General features: G+C 44.9%; 1 protein-coding gene and 1 long non-coding RNA gene across 2 annotated transcripts in view; both read left to right on the plus strand.

The window, feature by feature from the left end:
- ALPK1 (alpha kinase 1) overlaps window positions 1–8,299 on the plus strand; it is a 115,970-nt gene extending 107,671 nt beyond the window's left edge. The window contains exons 15-16 of the mRNA XM_006025555.3: window positions 4,128–4,324; window positions 7,376–8,299. The gene's annotated coding sequence lies outside the window, so the exon portion shown is untranslated. The remainder of the gene's footprint in view (window positions 1–4,127; window positions 4,325–7,375) is intronic.
- A 690-nt stretch (window positions 8,300–8,989) lies between these two features.
- LOC112550579 lies at window positions 8,990–16,408 on the plus strand. The gene is made up of 3 exons (XR_003094505.1): window positions 8,990–9,036; window positions 10,912–11,056; window positions 14,416–16,408. It is a non-coding gene; the product is annotated as an uncharacterized LOC112550579 (long non-coding RNA).
- Window positions 16,409–16,967: the final 559 nt, after the last annotated feature.

The following is a 16,967-nucleotide window of genomic DNA, read 5'->3' on the forward strand; positions in this document are numbered from 1 at the left end:
TAAAGATTAAGTCTCTAGCTAGCATGAATGAAAAGAAAACTTGAAAGTGGGCCAAGCGTAAGCACAGCCTGCCACAATCTGAAGGCAGCCTGAAACTGTTTCTAAAGGTGTGAACTTCCCCATTCATCTTAATTCTCATAGTTGCTGCCAACCCCAGCTGTGGGGAGCCATTGCAAAAGAATCTATTGCCACAATTTGGGGTGGGGTTATAAGGGCCCATGTGAAGTGGGCCTAGCCTCTACTATGTTTGAGTTCACCTGAGTCTTAGACTTCAGCGTTATAGGTCACAGTCCCACTCATGGGACAAATAAACAATCCAGTCGCACATGTCTGGTCATACAAAATACAGTGTTTAAAGATGTGAAGCTATAGAGTTACAGGATGCAATAGAAGGGTTGCTTGTGCAATGTCTTATTAAAAACAGAGTGCCAGATTCTGATACCTTTATTCCCTAAGCAGCATCCCACATAGGGCCTAGTCCCATTCTCTTCCGAGAGCTCACTACTGCAGTCAGGTGCTACTCTGCAGGAAAACTTATTGGAATCTGGCCCTGACTAAGATTTGGCTCCATAACAGTAACTGGTCGAACTGTTTCCCAAAATTTATTGTCTTTCCCATCACTCTTATACAAAAACGAGACAATTGAAGGCCTGCTTTTTTGTCATCAGGCATCACTGATTATCATATTGTTCAAACATGAATTTATTATTGCATCTGCTTTATTGTACTTAACCATTTAATCACCCCTCTCCCAAAAGGAAAAAAGAAAAGCAACCATCGACCAAGATAATGAGTCCAACGATGTTAACAGTCAGCTGAGCTGCATAACTTGCATGGCCATGCAAGAAGTGGTTTTGTTTCTTTCCTTCGTTCAGGAGCTGATATTAGTAAAGCTGAAGTCCAAACTGCTGCGCTTGATACCAGAGGCCTGGAGATGCAGTCCCCCTAGAGTAGGCCATCATGTTAATAAGGGTTGATTTGTAAACGGCGTCTCCCCCCACCCCCCTTTGCCTGACTCCCGCTTTTCTGCTCAATGGCACAGATGCTGCTTTGTGCTGTCTGGAACCAAGCAGCTATTAGCAGCAAATCCAGCGAGGGAAATTAATGAAGGGGACTACTAATAAAAGACAGCTCAGGACAGCCATACCAACTTGCTCCAAGCAGTAATTAACTTTTTTTTAAAACTCATGAAGGTAAATATGCCATCAGCTTTGGTCCAGTCTCTTTTTCTCTCCTTTATTAAGAGAGGAGAGAGAGAAAGACTGTTCATGCCTAGCTAAGACAATCAATATTCTTTTCCAGTAAGAACAGTCTTCACTAACTTGCTGCAATATGACTCAAACTCTCTGGCATTGAAATGTAGAGCAATTCTCAAGAGACCAGAGACTGCCTCTGATTAAAGAGGTTAAAAAGACTAAATAAAAAACCCTCTAAAATAGATATAAGTGCAGAATTTCTTGTAAAAGGAAGCTCTACTTTTCCTAACCTTATTGCTTTCCTTTCATGATGACTTCTGAATTTAACACAACAGCATGCTAAGGATGGACAACAAATTGCAAAGCTAAATATAACAAGTATCAAAATAATGTTGTTGGTTGCTTCCTATTAGAGCACACAGCCCATTCGCCCTTCAGATAAGTTTAGTTTTGATTGGGCAGTAGAAATTATTAGGGCCAAAGTCCAACCTCCCCTAACTCCGTTCAACCCACTGAAGTTATGCAGCTTCTTAGAGTTATGGTTTCATAGATTGTAAGGCCTCGGGAACCTTTATAATCCTGGCATGAGCTGGGTTGCTTAGATATATCTGAGCGCAGGATTTGGCTGTTGTTAGTGTCTAAATATCAGGGCAGATCTTGTAATCCATGCTCTCAGATTAAACTCTCACTGAAGTCAATGGGGCTTTTCCCTTCATAAATTGGATTTTAGCACTGAGATTTTTATCTATGAAGCATACACAGTTGAAATTGTACATGGGATATTACTTTAGCATCTCTAAAATAGCATACACTACAAATACCAAAGGGGCCTTGTCTGCCTACAGTGAAAATTAAAGTTTTGCAGGACCGTGTCAGTATAAATTTTGAAGCTCTGTCTATACACAATGATTCACCAAGTTTATTCACTCATTGATGCCCTCATAGACTGACTTCTCAAATATACTAATATAATGATATCTCAAAGAGCTCTATGCACTGTTCATTATGTATGACTGACACTGCTCTAGAGGTTTAAAATATTTTTTATTTATTTGGGCATGTGCAATCATAAACACATTTGCAAGTGTGATCCTTAAATTGATATCTCAGTATACAACCAATCAGAAGGAATGGGCATGTATTTCTGTGTAAGATTGTTGTCCCTACCTACAAATATAAGATTAGGTAAAGTAGCTACTTTTTACCGTTCCGCAGCTTGAATGTGCTGTTGAGTGCAGCTGCCCTGAGCTGTTTGCCACAGAGTCAAACTCTTCCAAATAAGCCTTCTATGCTTCCTTGAAAAATACAGGCTTAGCCTTCATTTAACTGTTAGCCTTGCTTCTGGCTCAGTTTTATTCCTTCACGCTGAGTTTATCTGATTACCTCAGCTGGCTGAAACAGAAGGCCTGTTGACATCATCAGTGAATGCCCTGGCCTTGTGCATGGCTCTGAAGCAGTCATCTAACATTTCACAAAGTGGCAGCAATCAGTTTTAGAGAAGCACTGGGACAGCTTGGCTGTAAAACCTGTACTAAAGAAATGTGCTCATTCCATTCAAAACAGCACACCTTTCCATATGCAGCGAGTCTTGTGTTTTGATTGTAGGGAAGACTTTCAAAGATGCACGAGTAGCATCTATAAAAATAAAGGCTATTGTTTGCATAATTTAATATCAACATCATGTTTCCAGGGAATTGGGCTACAGACCCTTTAGCTGGAAATGATAAAAGGAACAGAATGCAAGACAGACTGACATGCAAAGAGGAGATCCAGATCCAAACTATCACTGCTTTAAAGGAATATTTGGATCTCAGAGTTTGGTGCTAGCCATTTCTATATCCAAATGTGATGAGCTTCTCCTGCTATAGCTTATAGTGAATGATGATTTGTGTTTTGTCTAGTAACAAAGAATGAAGTTCTCTCTCCACACCAAATATTATAAAAACACTACCACAACTCAACCAAGTGCTTCAATGCTTGACCTGGACAGTTCCAGTTATAAGAAGAGTGCCTGGTTATTGTATCAATTGTACGAGTAGCTTTTTCTGGCATGTGCCCTGCTGACATGATTCTCCATCTACTAATCAAGTAACTCTGTCCTTGTCTCTGAAGCTCAGAGACCTTACAAGGTGCCTGTCTGTCATTACCTTGTTTGACTTTTCTCTACCTTTCACTTTAACTACATCTATAATGCTAAAGATACACAACTATCCATATCTTTTTACACTTCCTGTAACTCCTTTGTGGCTATTCTCTCTTTCTGCCCTGTCCAGATAAACTTGAACTAAAAATAAGTCTGGCATGGGCTACAGGAGAATCCTTATCCATAGCCCTCTCTCTCCTGTAACTATTAACCACCCGTATCTCAGTTTTAATTCCAATTTTACTCTATATCTCTCTCACCCTATCTGAGGAAATCTGTTTCTTCCCACTTTTATTATACTGTGCATCCTATTGCCTTAGTTCAGTCTGCTCATCCATGTTTCTATCTTCTCTCTCCTGGACCAATGCAAGCCTCTTCTACAGGCCTTCTGAAATCCTAACATACAATCCCCTTTAGGTATAAGATGCTTCTGTTCGCTCTGTTCTACACAAAGCATCACCACATCAAACTCATCCAGAGTTTCACTGGCTCCTCATTTATTTCTGGATCAAGGTCAAAATTGCCCTTTCATGATGTCCATACCACCTAAATTTTGTCTCTTACTAGTCCCTTTCCCATAGCTTCCACTTGCCTTGTACTGACATCCGTTCAGTCCCCCCCTACTCTCATCACTCAGTGCTGTAACCGCAGTGACCCTTCGCTATTTGCTATATACCTCATCCCAAAAGAAAAACCATAGCCCCAGGCTCATGGTACCTCAGTCAAGCAGGAGGCCCGTGGTAAAAGGACTGTCAGTTCTCCAGCAACTTTTATCCTTCTTTCAGCAGAGTTTGAACCCAGTTGTAAAACACAGAACTTGGCTACCTGAGCCAAAGGAATACTCCATTAGCTGGTAGCAATAGTAGTCTGTACCAGACTGTCAACTATGGATGGAAGAGCTGCCAAGGGAGGACAATATCCTGTGCATTACAGAAGCCTGAAGAGCTAGCTCAGTGCCTCATCTTCCTCTTCCACAGAAAATCAGGTAAAGGCAGAATCAACAAAGAGGAGGAAAAAATGATGTAAAAGAAAAAAAAAACTAAATCCAAGCCAGGTACAACCTTATCGTGTGGGGGTTCCTGGCAGGCAAATGATTCTGCTTTTTTCTCGTTCTAAGCTCCAGAGCTTTGCACTATCTACCCCTCGCTTCTTTGCTACATTGCACCCCTGAATTGCTTCCCAGCAAGTCCTCATCCACAGGGCCTAAGCCTCCACTCTGTCTCTCTTCTATAGCTTCCCATTGCCTTTACTTCCCCTGGCCCCAGCTGTATAGGAACTCTGCCTGCTGCCCCTTGCCACATGCACGTGCCCTGCCAGAACTCTGCCTGCCACTCCTCCCCCTTCTCAGCCACCTGCAGCTCTCTCTCACTGCCCTAATGACTGACTCTGCATTCACTTGTTTCCTTTCCCCTGGATCCTGGGAGTTTTTTCCACCCTGATCCTCCCTTCTGCCCAGGTCACCCCAGCAGGGACCTCACCTTCACTAGCAGCTTTAACCACACACAGCTCTCATTCTGCTGCAGCTTGCCTGGGGGGTGGGGGAAAGGAAAAAAAGCCAAACCCTTCTAGGGACAATCCCTCAGCTCTCCACAGCAACATCAGCTGCTGCTCAACACCGGGTCCCCTGGAGCAATCAAGCCCCATCTGGGTAATCCCACAGCTGTCCTACACAGCCATGCAATGCTCAGAAACCCCCAGGCATTCAAGACGTGCCAGGAGTGATCTCACAGCCATTTCCTATGACCACGTAAGATTGGATTCACTGGGAGATTCAGAGTCAGTCTGAGACACCCTTTCTGGCTCCATGCTTCTGTCCCCTACCCCTGCTTGATACTCCAGGTCCAGCACAAATACCACTTTTATCCATGTCAAGTGGGTTTGGAAATATTGCTTGCTGAACCAAAACATTTATAAATCTGGGGTAAAGAAGGGTTAAAAATCACCCTGTGCATCTCTCTCATGTTGGAGATTGTGTCTGAAGGAGGCAGACCTGAAAGGTGGCAAATAAATCTTGTTGTAAAATAGAAAATAATTTCTACCAAAAATTATTTCAGTTTTTTTTACTGCCACATTTCTAATGCCGATCTATAGGCAAGACTCTGTCAGATAAAACAGGAGTTCACACTTCCAGATGAACAGGCAAATGACGGTAGAGACAGCCAAAGCTTTTGAGTCAGTTTTCAAAAACAGATCAGCTTCCCTTAGGCTCAAAAATAAGTAGTCAGGTTTTCAGAAGAGCTAGCCAGACCAGTAAGTACTTCATGCAGGGACTATCCCTTTTAAAGGATCACAGTGTGAAACTTGGAGGCAGATGGAAGCAAGATACTAAATGAAAGGGTTTTTTTTTAAGCACCTGGTTTCAGTGTGACTCCAGAATGCTCTCAGACTGATTATTGAAAACCTTTCTGAGCTATCCTGACTATCTGTCCATAAGAATCACAATGGGAAATACTGGATAATCATCATTTGAAAATCTGGCTGTCAGTGAAATTCATGTATATGAGTGTAAAACCCGATCATCTGAGCTTGTAGTTCTTCAAGTAGTTTGTGCTAAGGCACATCATCTTCCTAGTGGAAAAAGGGTTGACTTTGGCAGATTTATCCTATAATCTTCTATTTAAACCCTATTACATCTGTTGTACTGCATGCTACATCAGCATGATGCAGTGCTGCTTGTGACAGGATAGGATAGGAGGGAAGATGTACAAAAAGGAAAAATGCCTATCCTGTAATCTGATAGCTCTTCTCCATTCCTCTTCCCCTCTCCTTACACTTGCCTTGTTGTAGAAGTGAGGATGTCAAATTGAAATGGGTTATACTAACCTTAGATAGGATAGGAGGGATGTCAAGTCTTTTTTACCTCCTGCTCCCCAAATATGTTGATTTTTCTATAAGAGAGGAACAGGAGAAAACTATAATAAACTGTTTCTTTTTCTTCCTTGCCACATGATTATTATTATTATTACTATTTGAAAGTGAATATTTTCTCCCTTGCTTTGCAATAGTTTCTACCTCTCATTGTGCCAGGTGCTGTACAAATACTTAGTTTTGGGGAAATCCCTGCACCCTAAAAAAACTATATAGACATATGAAACAGAAAAGTAAAGTGATTTGCCTAAGGTCATACAGCAGGTCAGTAACCAAGAGTCTCTGGATTCCCAAGCAAGTGACTTGATTTTGTTTTCCCGCTTATTACTTGCTATTTGGCTATTTAGTTCCCATTCCTGCAGGAATCATTAACAGGATTAACTTTACAAACCGTCAGTACTTACACTGACTTAAATATCTGAGCTGATCTTTGTGGCATCATTGCCTTATTAACTATTTAACTGGATTTCTGCTTCCAAGAACTCCATAAAGCTTTTTGAGATACAACTGTAAGGGATCTGCTGAATTGTATGTAGTTCATGTATATTTCATCCCTGTTCCATGTATCAGGCATATATTGTTGTGTGGCATCAACTGTTTCATCAAGAGCCTCAGATTTTTATGCATATGGAATTTCACATGCAGCATTTGAGCCAAAAGAACTCCCCATGTGTGCAGATTTCCACATGTGCTTTTGTCCCATCGGAGCTGAGAATCTACCTGAATTTTCAACATCAGTCCAGTTCTTTGTGGGGTCACTAAACAATTATAAAAGTAATTTGTACAGTACATATCCAACCTTATAGGAGTTTACAAAAATATTTCAGAATACGTTTGCTTTTAGAGAAGCACTACTTCTACTTAAGCTTTCCATATATTGTCTTGTACAAATCAAAAGCCCAAATGGTTAGCCTTTTCAATTAAAAACTAAATTATGAAGCAGCCAAGATATCAAATGTTAAAAACCATGCATAACACTGTTATTGCAGTATACATTGCAATAACATGAACACCATTAAAGCACCTAATCTAATTGCTTCAAATACAATGTGATTACTTGTTTCACTGGCATAATGTCAAATTATATCATCATGATAGGTAACATAATTAGAAAAATGACATAATAAGAGTAAAAATAACACCCAATCTTATATTCTTTGTGTATCAGAAACTCAGTTGGAATGAAGATAAAGGGAATGCAAGATCAGGCTCATAAAGGAATGAAATAATAACTCAAGAATGCAAAACAAATTCCTCAACCGTAAGGAAAGTGATGTGACAATAACCACATTTAAGTTACCACTAAGGTCCAGAGACAAATCCACAGAATCAATAGAGAATAAACTTCCAATATTGGGGAGCTTTCTTTCTGTCATTCCTAAGCCTAAGCCATGTGCTGCCTACATATACATTCAGATTTCCCAAGGAAGCATACATGAATTGAATGCACAGTTTATCCAGCTTTTTTCCATGCTATATTTAATTTTGCAATCTGATCAGTTTCTCTATGGAGTGGGGGTAGAGAAGAAGGTAATCAACAGCGCTCTCTCTTCCTGTACCCAAGCCCCACTTTCTATCTTTGCTTATAGATGTTTGTCCAAGAGGGAGGGGGGAAATCTTTGTTTAAAATTACAGTCAAATTATAGCTGTGTCAGGAACACTCTTTTTAATTATGGTGATATGTTGCAAGATTTATGTGTTACATGAAAGAAAGCAAATGCAAGCCCTTGGGGTTACGCTTTTGTCACACTGGTACTAGTTTGGCTTCTTGTCACTATTCTTATGCCAAGGAGGGCAATAAACCCCTTTGAGAGTCATAGAACTGCCCGTTGAGTTCTGACAGCGCAGAGAAGCTTTTATGCCAAAATACAATACACAAAGGGCTCATAAACACATTTTAAAGGGAAGATGGCCTCTTTGTCATGAGGACTTAAGCTTTTATGGCAAGATGCTGCTATGGAAACCAGCCCCCTATTTTCACTTATTTTGAAGGGACAGTTTTCCCTTTTACACCCCTTCGTCCTCTATCTACTCCCATTTTCACTTGATGGGCTCAGAGCCTGGTGGTCAGAGGTGCTGAACACCCACAACTCTTGCTGAAGCCCATGAAGGCTAGAAGTCCTCTGCACATCTGAAAATTAGTTGTCATGAACAGATTAATAGCCTCTTTTGTTTGGTTGGGGTTTTTTTTAAGGATTTGCCCCCCAAAAAACAGGGGAGGTAGATATATTAGGAAATAAGGACTCCCACTCCTAACAGTGGGATTCTCATGTATATTTTAATAATGCTTGTATTAATTCATGTTTGTATTAATAATGCTTGTATTAATTAGCAAAACGCATTGAAGATCTTCCAGTCTGTCCCATCTTGGTCCCTCTGTAAGGTAGATGGTAATGGAAGTGTTTAGTACCATTTAGAGGTAGTACTTCATTGTCAGGGCCTTGTTCTTGTCCTGCATGCACTTCAGGGGGCATCTCAGGAGTCTTTTAAAATGAAGTAGCAAACAGGTGAATCTGGGACATTTGAGCAAAGATTGCATGAAGTCCCAAGTTCCCAGGCTAGGCAGAGGCTCTCGCTGCAACATGAGCTGCTGTCAGGCACACGCCCTGCTGGCTTTTGGCCCTGTTCAGGCCCTTGGGGTTGGGGAGGAGCAGACCTGAATTTGTAAGAGTGAGTGGCAGAGGCTGACAGAGCAGAGTGGATGATGTGTCCTCCCTCCCCCTGTGCAACTGGGCAGAGATCCTTACATTGTGTTTGGCCAATAATAAAAACAGACATTTCCTTTCAGGCTCTGAACGGCTGGATGACTCGGGAATGCAAGTGAAACGAGTAAGTCTCAATAACCTCATACCTCCCCCTTTTCCACCAAGAGAAGCTCTTCAACAATCATAATGCACGTCAACGGGGTCAAGCCAGATTCCTTTCCCCATCATAGCAGGCAAAAGAGGATTGGCCTCTCTAGCACATCCTCCACTCCTGCTCTGTGTAATGGATTTGTGTCTCTCTCTCTTAAATCAGGAAATCCCTCTTCCTCCCCAGGAGCCATAGAATGAATAGCTTTCTCTAACTGTGTTTGAGACTATCCAAACTCTTCTGACACTATGGAACAACTCCCCCACTTTTCTCCCAGTTTGGTTCAGTGACTTCTCTCAGCTGAGCTGCCTTTTATATTCTGGATGTGATATGAAATTCTGTAGAATTTCCCATGTTTTCACATGGGTTTGCCTGGAGGACACAGAGGGTTTTTTTATTGTTTCCACTCAAACCTATACATTTGCTCACACAGATCCACCTTAATGACCAACTCCAGTCCAAACAGAACCTGTGACTGCCTCTGAGAGACCTGTCTCTAGTTTCCGGCCCAAAGCAGAAGGCAGAGCAGGGTAACACCTTGAACAAGTTAGTCTCTAAGGTGGCACCCTGCCATTCCCAGTAATGTGAGAGCTGTTCCCGTTCTTCCTAATAGAAAAGTTAGGAATGAACCAGGCACTGAAGAAAAGAAACCTGTATCCTGAAATAAAGAGAAAGAAAACATGTTCTGCTCCAAGTACCACACTCTTTTACTCAGCACTTGAAAGCTATACTTCAGTGCTAAGTGGCTTGGAGCTTTGCCCCTCACACCTGCAAGGTAGCAACACTAAGTTTCACACAAACCCTTTAATTATCAAGGAGAAAGTAAAATGATCAATCTTGGCTGGGAAGGATATGAACGCACCTATTACAGTGCCTTTTAAAAGTGAATTTGAGAGAAGGACAATGGAATCTGCTGGCCCGGTGTTAAAGGAAAGTGAGAGAGAGGAGTCCTGTCTTCTTTTTTCACATTCCTGGAGTTTAATCATTAAAAGACAGAGAGAAAGTAAAGCTGGTCCTGACGCGCTGCCCCACACACTGTCAGGGCCATGAAAGAGTGGCTCTTGTTTTGTTCCTTCTGGCCAATGGCAGATTTGGGGGACCCAGCCTCAGATTGCTGGCCACTTCAAAGCAGTGATTATGCAAATGTCCACTTTTTTTTTAAAGGAATTATTTATCACACAATAACTCCCCTGCCAGGGTGGGAAACAATAGATCAGGCCAGATAGCACTTCTAGCCCAAGGCTGGAGGGAAGGAGGGGGAACCCCGCACATTTTTATGGGGCTAACCTAATTTCACTAATTCTCTTTTCACACGTTTTTTTCTTTGGGGACTGTGTTTTAAGGGCCGTGTTTCACGCTCCCAGGATCTTGTGACATTGGACAGATTCATGGGCTGTGCATTTTATTCAATTAATACATTCAAAAGCATCCACTGGTTGGTGTCGATTGGCCCCTTTCTAATGATTTCCAGGTGTTTATACCCAGAAGTCCTGAAGTGCTCCAGGGTCTATGATGATGAAGATAATAAAAGACATGTGATTTCATCAGTCACATTAGTGTAAATCAGGAGTGACTCTCTGATCTCGCTAGAGTTACCCAAGATTTACAGAGTTAGTACAGATCTGGCCTTAAAATATTTAAATTGGATTCCCTGTCTCATATGAACATAAGAGCGTAAGGGGTCATTGAATCCAGTAACCTGTGTTCAGAGGCAGCCATTAATCCAAAGAGGCCTAAAAACTGACTTCTCCAGCCCTGCACATATACCACAACCACAAAGCACTTTGTGAAAACAAAACCAGGAATGTCTGTTATTATCTCCTACGTCTATCAGATCTCTCTTTCTCCTAGGGCTATGCTAACTGCTGAGAGCATGGCTTTGGGGGTCTGGAAAGGAGCCTAAAGCCCTGGATGCTTTGGCCCATGTCTGTGACCTATCACAGATTCCATGCATTTCCTACGTGCTGTGTCTGTCTCTGGACTGAGATCACCCAGGGTGAGTTGTTCTCTGTAATGCCATGTGTTTGAGTATGTTTCATACCTGAAGGATGTGTGTGACAGCTGTTGATCTGGTTTCAGTGCCTTTCTCCTGCTCCTCTGGGCACAGGGGGCCTTAACCCCTGGACCCATGTCCTGGGACTAGAGGTCAAGCTGCTGCTCTCCACTTCTTCTGGGCAACACCATTCAAAGCAGATAAAAGGAGAGGGAAGCAGCTCAGGTATCTCTCCTCCCATCCTTCTCCTTCAGCTGTAGCCACTAGGCCTGTGCAAAGCAGCAAGTATTTGCTTCGGATTCAGCCGATTCAGAGAGACAGTGGTTTGATTCGGAGATTCAAATCACTGTCCCAATGTAATCTGGCTGAATTAGATCTGAAGATTCGGCACCGCTTTGGAGATTCGGCTATAGAAGCTGCTCTCACCACACGGGACACAGCTGCCTCCAGCTGGTAAGTCTGTTGTGATGGATGGAGGTGGGAGGGAAGGGGCGTAGGGCCCCCACAGGGAGGGAGGGATTGGGGCTGGGGCTGGGACAAGCTGCCCAGTCAGGGCAGGGGGGCATGGGACTCAGGGAGGGGGACGGAGGGCATGGGTTATGGGTGTGGCAGCACTCGGAGCGGGGGCTATGGCCTGCTGCCACTTGCCGAGCCGGAGCTGGGGGAGGAGGGGTGCAATGCAGGCGTGGCTCACTCCGGACAGAAGGGAGCAAGCAGCAGCAGGGCATAGGCCCCACTCCCAGCGCTGCCATGCCAGCATCCCGCACTGCCCACCCTGGCTGGGCAAGCTGTGGCAGCGCCCGCATCCTGCACCACCCCTGCCCCAGCTGGGCAAGCAGCGGCAGTACCCACATCCTGCGTCCCCCTGCTTCGGCCTGGCAAGTGGTGGCAGAGCCTACATCCCACCCCTGCCCTGGCTGGGCAAGCAGCGGCAGTGCCAGCATCCTACACCCCCACCCCCTGCCCAGCTGGGCAAGCAGTGGCAGTGCCTGCATCCTGTGCCCCCTGACCAGGGCTGGGGGGGGGGCGCGGCAGTGCTGGGAGTGGGGGGTATGCCCTGTTGTCACTTGCCCCCTTCCGCCTGAAGCGAGCCAGCCCCAATCCCTCCCTCCCCCATGCCCCTTCCCTCCCCACTCCCCCAACCCCAACAGACTTACCAGCTGGAGGCAACTGTGTCAGCTCCCTGTTTAGTCTATGGCCTAATCACCAAATCATTTCCAAATCCTTTTCCAACTCAATTCAGATGCTTCGAATCAATTCAGAGCTTTTAACTGGTTTCCCGACTTGCTTTGGAGTCGGAGATTCAGTCCCTGAATTGGACAGCCTCCCTCCCCCCGCCCTGGCTCAGCAAGTGACAGCAGGGCATAGGCCCCACTCCCAGCGCTGCCTCACCCACATCCTGTGCCCCCCTGATCCCCTCCCCGAGTCCTGTGCCCCCCTGCACCCCTGCTGGGCAGTTTGTCCCAGCCCCAATCCCTCCCTCAATGTGGGGGCGTTGATCTGCCCACCCATGCCCCTTCCCTCCCGCCTCCACCCACCACAACAGACTTACCAGCTGTAGGCAGCTATATCCAGCGTGGTGAGGACTGCTGCCTGTTTAGTCTATGGCTGAATCTCCAAAGTGGTGCCAAATCTTTTCCGAATTGATTTGGAGGCTCCCAATTCCATTCGGACCTTTTAATTGGTCTCCCAATTCGATTTGGATTCAGAGATTCGGCCGCCAAATCAAGCCAAATCTCCTAATCAAATCAGCTACCGAAGCTTAGCACAGCCCTAGTAGCCACAGTGCTGGCAGCTAAATTTTATTTGGTGCCTGTTTCATTTTGCCTTCAAGTTTGAGCGCTGTAACCCTTCCATCAGTGGCTCTCAGAAAAAACAAATATTTGACAGACCTCTTTTCAAAAATCCAAAGTTGCCTTTCCATTTTCCTAGTTGTATTTATTTACCTAAGAGAACAGTTAACCTTGGAGTCACATACAGCCTTGGGAGTATTATCCTACTAATAATATGGTTTCATAAACTGATCCATTCAAATAGAAATTTGGGGGAGGGTGGGGATATTCTCTTTTGAAAAAAAAAATATATATATTCAGGCATAAGTAAAAGTCAAGGCAGCACACAAAAAAGATCCAAAGGCCACTTCATGGTATAGGTCACCAGCCATAATCTTCATATTCAAATAATCACATAAACCCCTGTGACATTCCATATTATGCAATTAATTGCACAATAAATTTAGACTGACAAGTGCAAAGTAATTATCACACAATTAACTGGTTCATTGTGCAATAAATTTAGACCAGTCACACATGCAAAGTAATTACCACTTGATTAAAAAAAAAAGACTCACCAGCTGTAGAGAGCCAACCAGCTATAAAGTTAGTGCTTGAATATGTGTAACAACTCTAAGGCTGGTTTCTAGACAGCTTGCATTTGAACCTGTATCAGGACCCTTAGAGCTGGAGTCTTCCACCCCTGCTCATCTGGACTAGAATCTCACTTTGACAAAAAGTTTGAGGTGGCAACATTTTCAGTTCTACAGGAGTCCGCAAGAGGGGAGATGGGGTGATGGAGAATTTTTTGGCCCTAGGGAGAAAAAAACAATGTTGATATGTAAAACGTATTTAAATAGATACGTCCTTGATAGAGCTTAAAGAGATGAGTGGCAAGGATTACAGCAAAGGGATGCATGGTATAAATGGGGTTGTATCCATTGCCCAGAATATAGACAAGGCTGCCTTTAGACATCAGCGATTTGCCAACTGGGACAGCTGCACAGCACAAGTGGTCTGTTTCCTCTGAGCATACTGGATGCCCTGAAAAAGAGTCCACAAACACATTGGATCCATGGGCAGCTGGACATCTGTAATAAAACTCCCTGTAAACTGTGGGGAGGAAAAGCAAATCTGTGTGCTTGCCCAGAAGGCATTTCAAACACCTGACATAAAGTGATGGCTTGGCTTTTAAGCTGTGATGCTCTTAATTGACTTGTTACAGACGTATTTCAAGCAGTAGCCATTCTGAACCCACTCCCTCACTCTTCCAGGGACAATCAAGAAAAGAGGAGAAGCAGGACCGTTTTAAATGGTCTGAGTGTCAAGTCCTGGGCTGACATGTTGCAGCACAGAGGGAAAGGTTGGTGTCTACATTGCAATAAGGTTGCTAGCAGAGGTCCTCAGGGTGAACCGTGTCTGTACAGTGCAGGGTGACTTGCTGATTGATGCACAGTCCTATCCAGCTGAGGTGCCAGTCAGGAACACATGTGATTGCATGCCCCTGGGAAAGGCAGGGAGAGGGCTGTCTTCTCTTCAGTGCACACACTGGCTTCTCCCCATCACCATTTGTTTTCTGTCTCCCAACAGAGGCAGAGAGGAGGCTGGAAGGGTGGATCTCACTGGGCTTGGCCGACTGGGTCCCATCGCTGCCTTCTGTGTGGAAAGGCTAGGCACAGAGCACAGGGGAAAGCTTCAGAGCATTTCAGCTGATTTCCATTCCAGGCAACTTTTGCTTCCCTTCAGCAGCCACCTGAGCAACAGGATCTAAGCGCAGCTCAGCTCTGGATTCAACAGAAGAGGACCAGGGGCTGGTTTCTGCTTCACTTTTATACCTTCCCTGCCGCACCTTACTTCTCCAACAGAGGCTATGCTTGTGGCTGAAGAGGCATTTTTCTTGGCTTTAGGAATAATAATAATAATCCTTACTTGCTTACAATTGATTCCATAACCTTTCCCCTAGTCTAGTGGTCCTCAACCCTTTTAAACTGGAGGCCCCCCTCTGAAAACTCTAGCTCTTAGTCTTCACTCCTTCTCTGACTGCAGAAAAAGACCAGAGCAGTTTTTTTTCTGGTGCAAAGATCTCAGATCCCAAGAGGGCAGGATGTTTTTGACCCTGTGGATTCTTTTTGGATGCCTCTGGGTTTATCTTGTGAATCATGTTCGCACACCTCTCAGCACTCACACTGTGTGGCACCCTGGAAAGGATCTCAAGGGTGCCAGGGCACCCTGCTTGTGAATCACTGCTGTAGCCCCAGTGAAATGCACTCAGGGCTGGGACTGGGAACAGGGCAAACAAGTGTCCCTTGCTCAAGGCACGCTTGACCATGAGTTTCTCTGGAGGTGTACACGCACATGTACACGTGGTTCTGGGCTCTGAATATGGGTCCTGCCAAGAACACAGCACCTACTTTAAACTGACTTTCTTGAGAGCTGAGGACACTCTTGTCTCACAAAGCTGGCCCTTCAAATGGTGTTCACCTCAGCTACAAGCTTTCCCCAGCAGGTTCCAGCCAGATGGACTGTAAACCATTTAAAACAAGCACACATGCACACACACACACGAGCAGCAGGCAGCCAAAAGTTATGAAAATTAGATCCTTTATTTATATTTTTTTTATCACAAGTTGCTCTTCAGCGGTCAATACATACTAGAATAAACTCTGTGAAAATATACACAAAAAATACATATTTCCCATGAAATCTTCCTTTATAATAAATAGATGGGAACACGTGCGCGGCTGATCGCTGTAATGCTCCGTGTCTGTTTGGGTGTTCAGTCTGTTGATTTATTTTTAATCTCTTGAAAGACTGGGGGAGTTCCTCATCCCCTAAAAGGTCGAGATAAATAATGCATGAGGCAATCCTCCCTCCTGATTTTTTTCCCTTTTTCCTCGACATTTCCCCCCCCCCCTTTTGCTAGAGAGTTCAGCCTAAATTTCCACGCTTGCATTCAGTGGTTACAAAGCCTACAAATTATACAATGACTTCTAACCTGGACTTCTAACAAAACAACTTTTTTCCCCCCACCCCCCTATGATAAATCATAAGAGACAGATGGCAAAATAGGGGTGGGGGGGAGGAAAGAGAAGGACAGGACAAAAGGCATTGTGACCAATCTGGGAAACAGAACAAAGTGCACATCAGAGAGAGAGAGAAAAGAAGTTTGGTTTGACAGGTGAAATTCCCACAGCCTTCAGGCTGCAATGGGAAGAAAGCAGATGCCATGCATTGCAAATCGGTGGGGAACAGGGTTACTGGGAACTGAAGGCAGAGGCTCAGACACATTTCTTTCCAGAAGAAATGAACATCTCTGTGAGCAACCCAAGGTGATGAGAGAGCAGGAACCAGTTGTGTCTCCCTTGCACATTCACATAAGAGCCCCAGAGGGTGCCGGGCTTGCCTACACTCCTGTCCCCAAGCCACCCTGCATCCAGGCCACCCGGGACATCCCCAGCACAGGCACTGCCCTTCTCAGCTGGCTTCACTACAGGTGGGGGGGGGCTGCTCCTAACCCTATCTAGAGCCAGCTCAAGGGGGAGCCTCGCCCATGGTTCCAGCCTCTCCGAGAAACTGCTGCACAGCCAGCCCCAGTGACATTATTGCAAGGGCGTGAATAGAGACAGCAGCCAGATGGCAGGGACAGACAGCACTGCGCCTCTGTGGGGAGGAAGGGGGCATGGGGTGTGCGTGTGTAGGGTGGGTGTGTAGGGTGTGGGTGTGTACATGCTGTATGTGTGTGGGGGGGAGGTGTAGGGAGTGTGTGCAAGCATGCATGCCTGGTGTGTGTATGTAAGGTGTGGGTGTGCATGGGGGGGTTGTATGGTTTGGGGGAAGGGTTGTAGTGGAGGGGTGCTTGTGTGTGGGGGGTGCATGCATGGTATGTGTGCGTGCATGTATGGTGCATGGGGGGTCCATTTGTGTGCATGGCGTGTGTGCGGGGCATAGCAGGGATGTGCATGCATGTGTGGGTAAGGTGTGTGTATGGGGAGTGTGCAGGGTGTGTATGTGTGCATGGTGTGTATGGGGGTGACGTGCATGTGTGCATAGCATATGCGCACGCAGGGGGGGTTAGCACGTGTGCATGGTGGGGGGGTGAGTGCGTGAGGGGTGTGGGTGCACAGGGTGTGCACGCTGTGTGG

This window comes from Alligator sinensis, unplaced genomic scaffold (assembly GCF_000455745.1).
Source record: "Alligator sinensis unplaced genomic scaffold, ASM45574v1 scaffold861_1, whole genome shotgun sequence".
NCBI lineage: Eukaryota > Metazoa > Chordata > Crocodylia > Alligatoridae > Alligator > Alligator sinensis.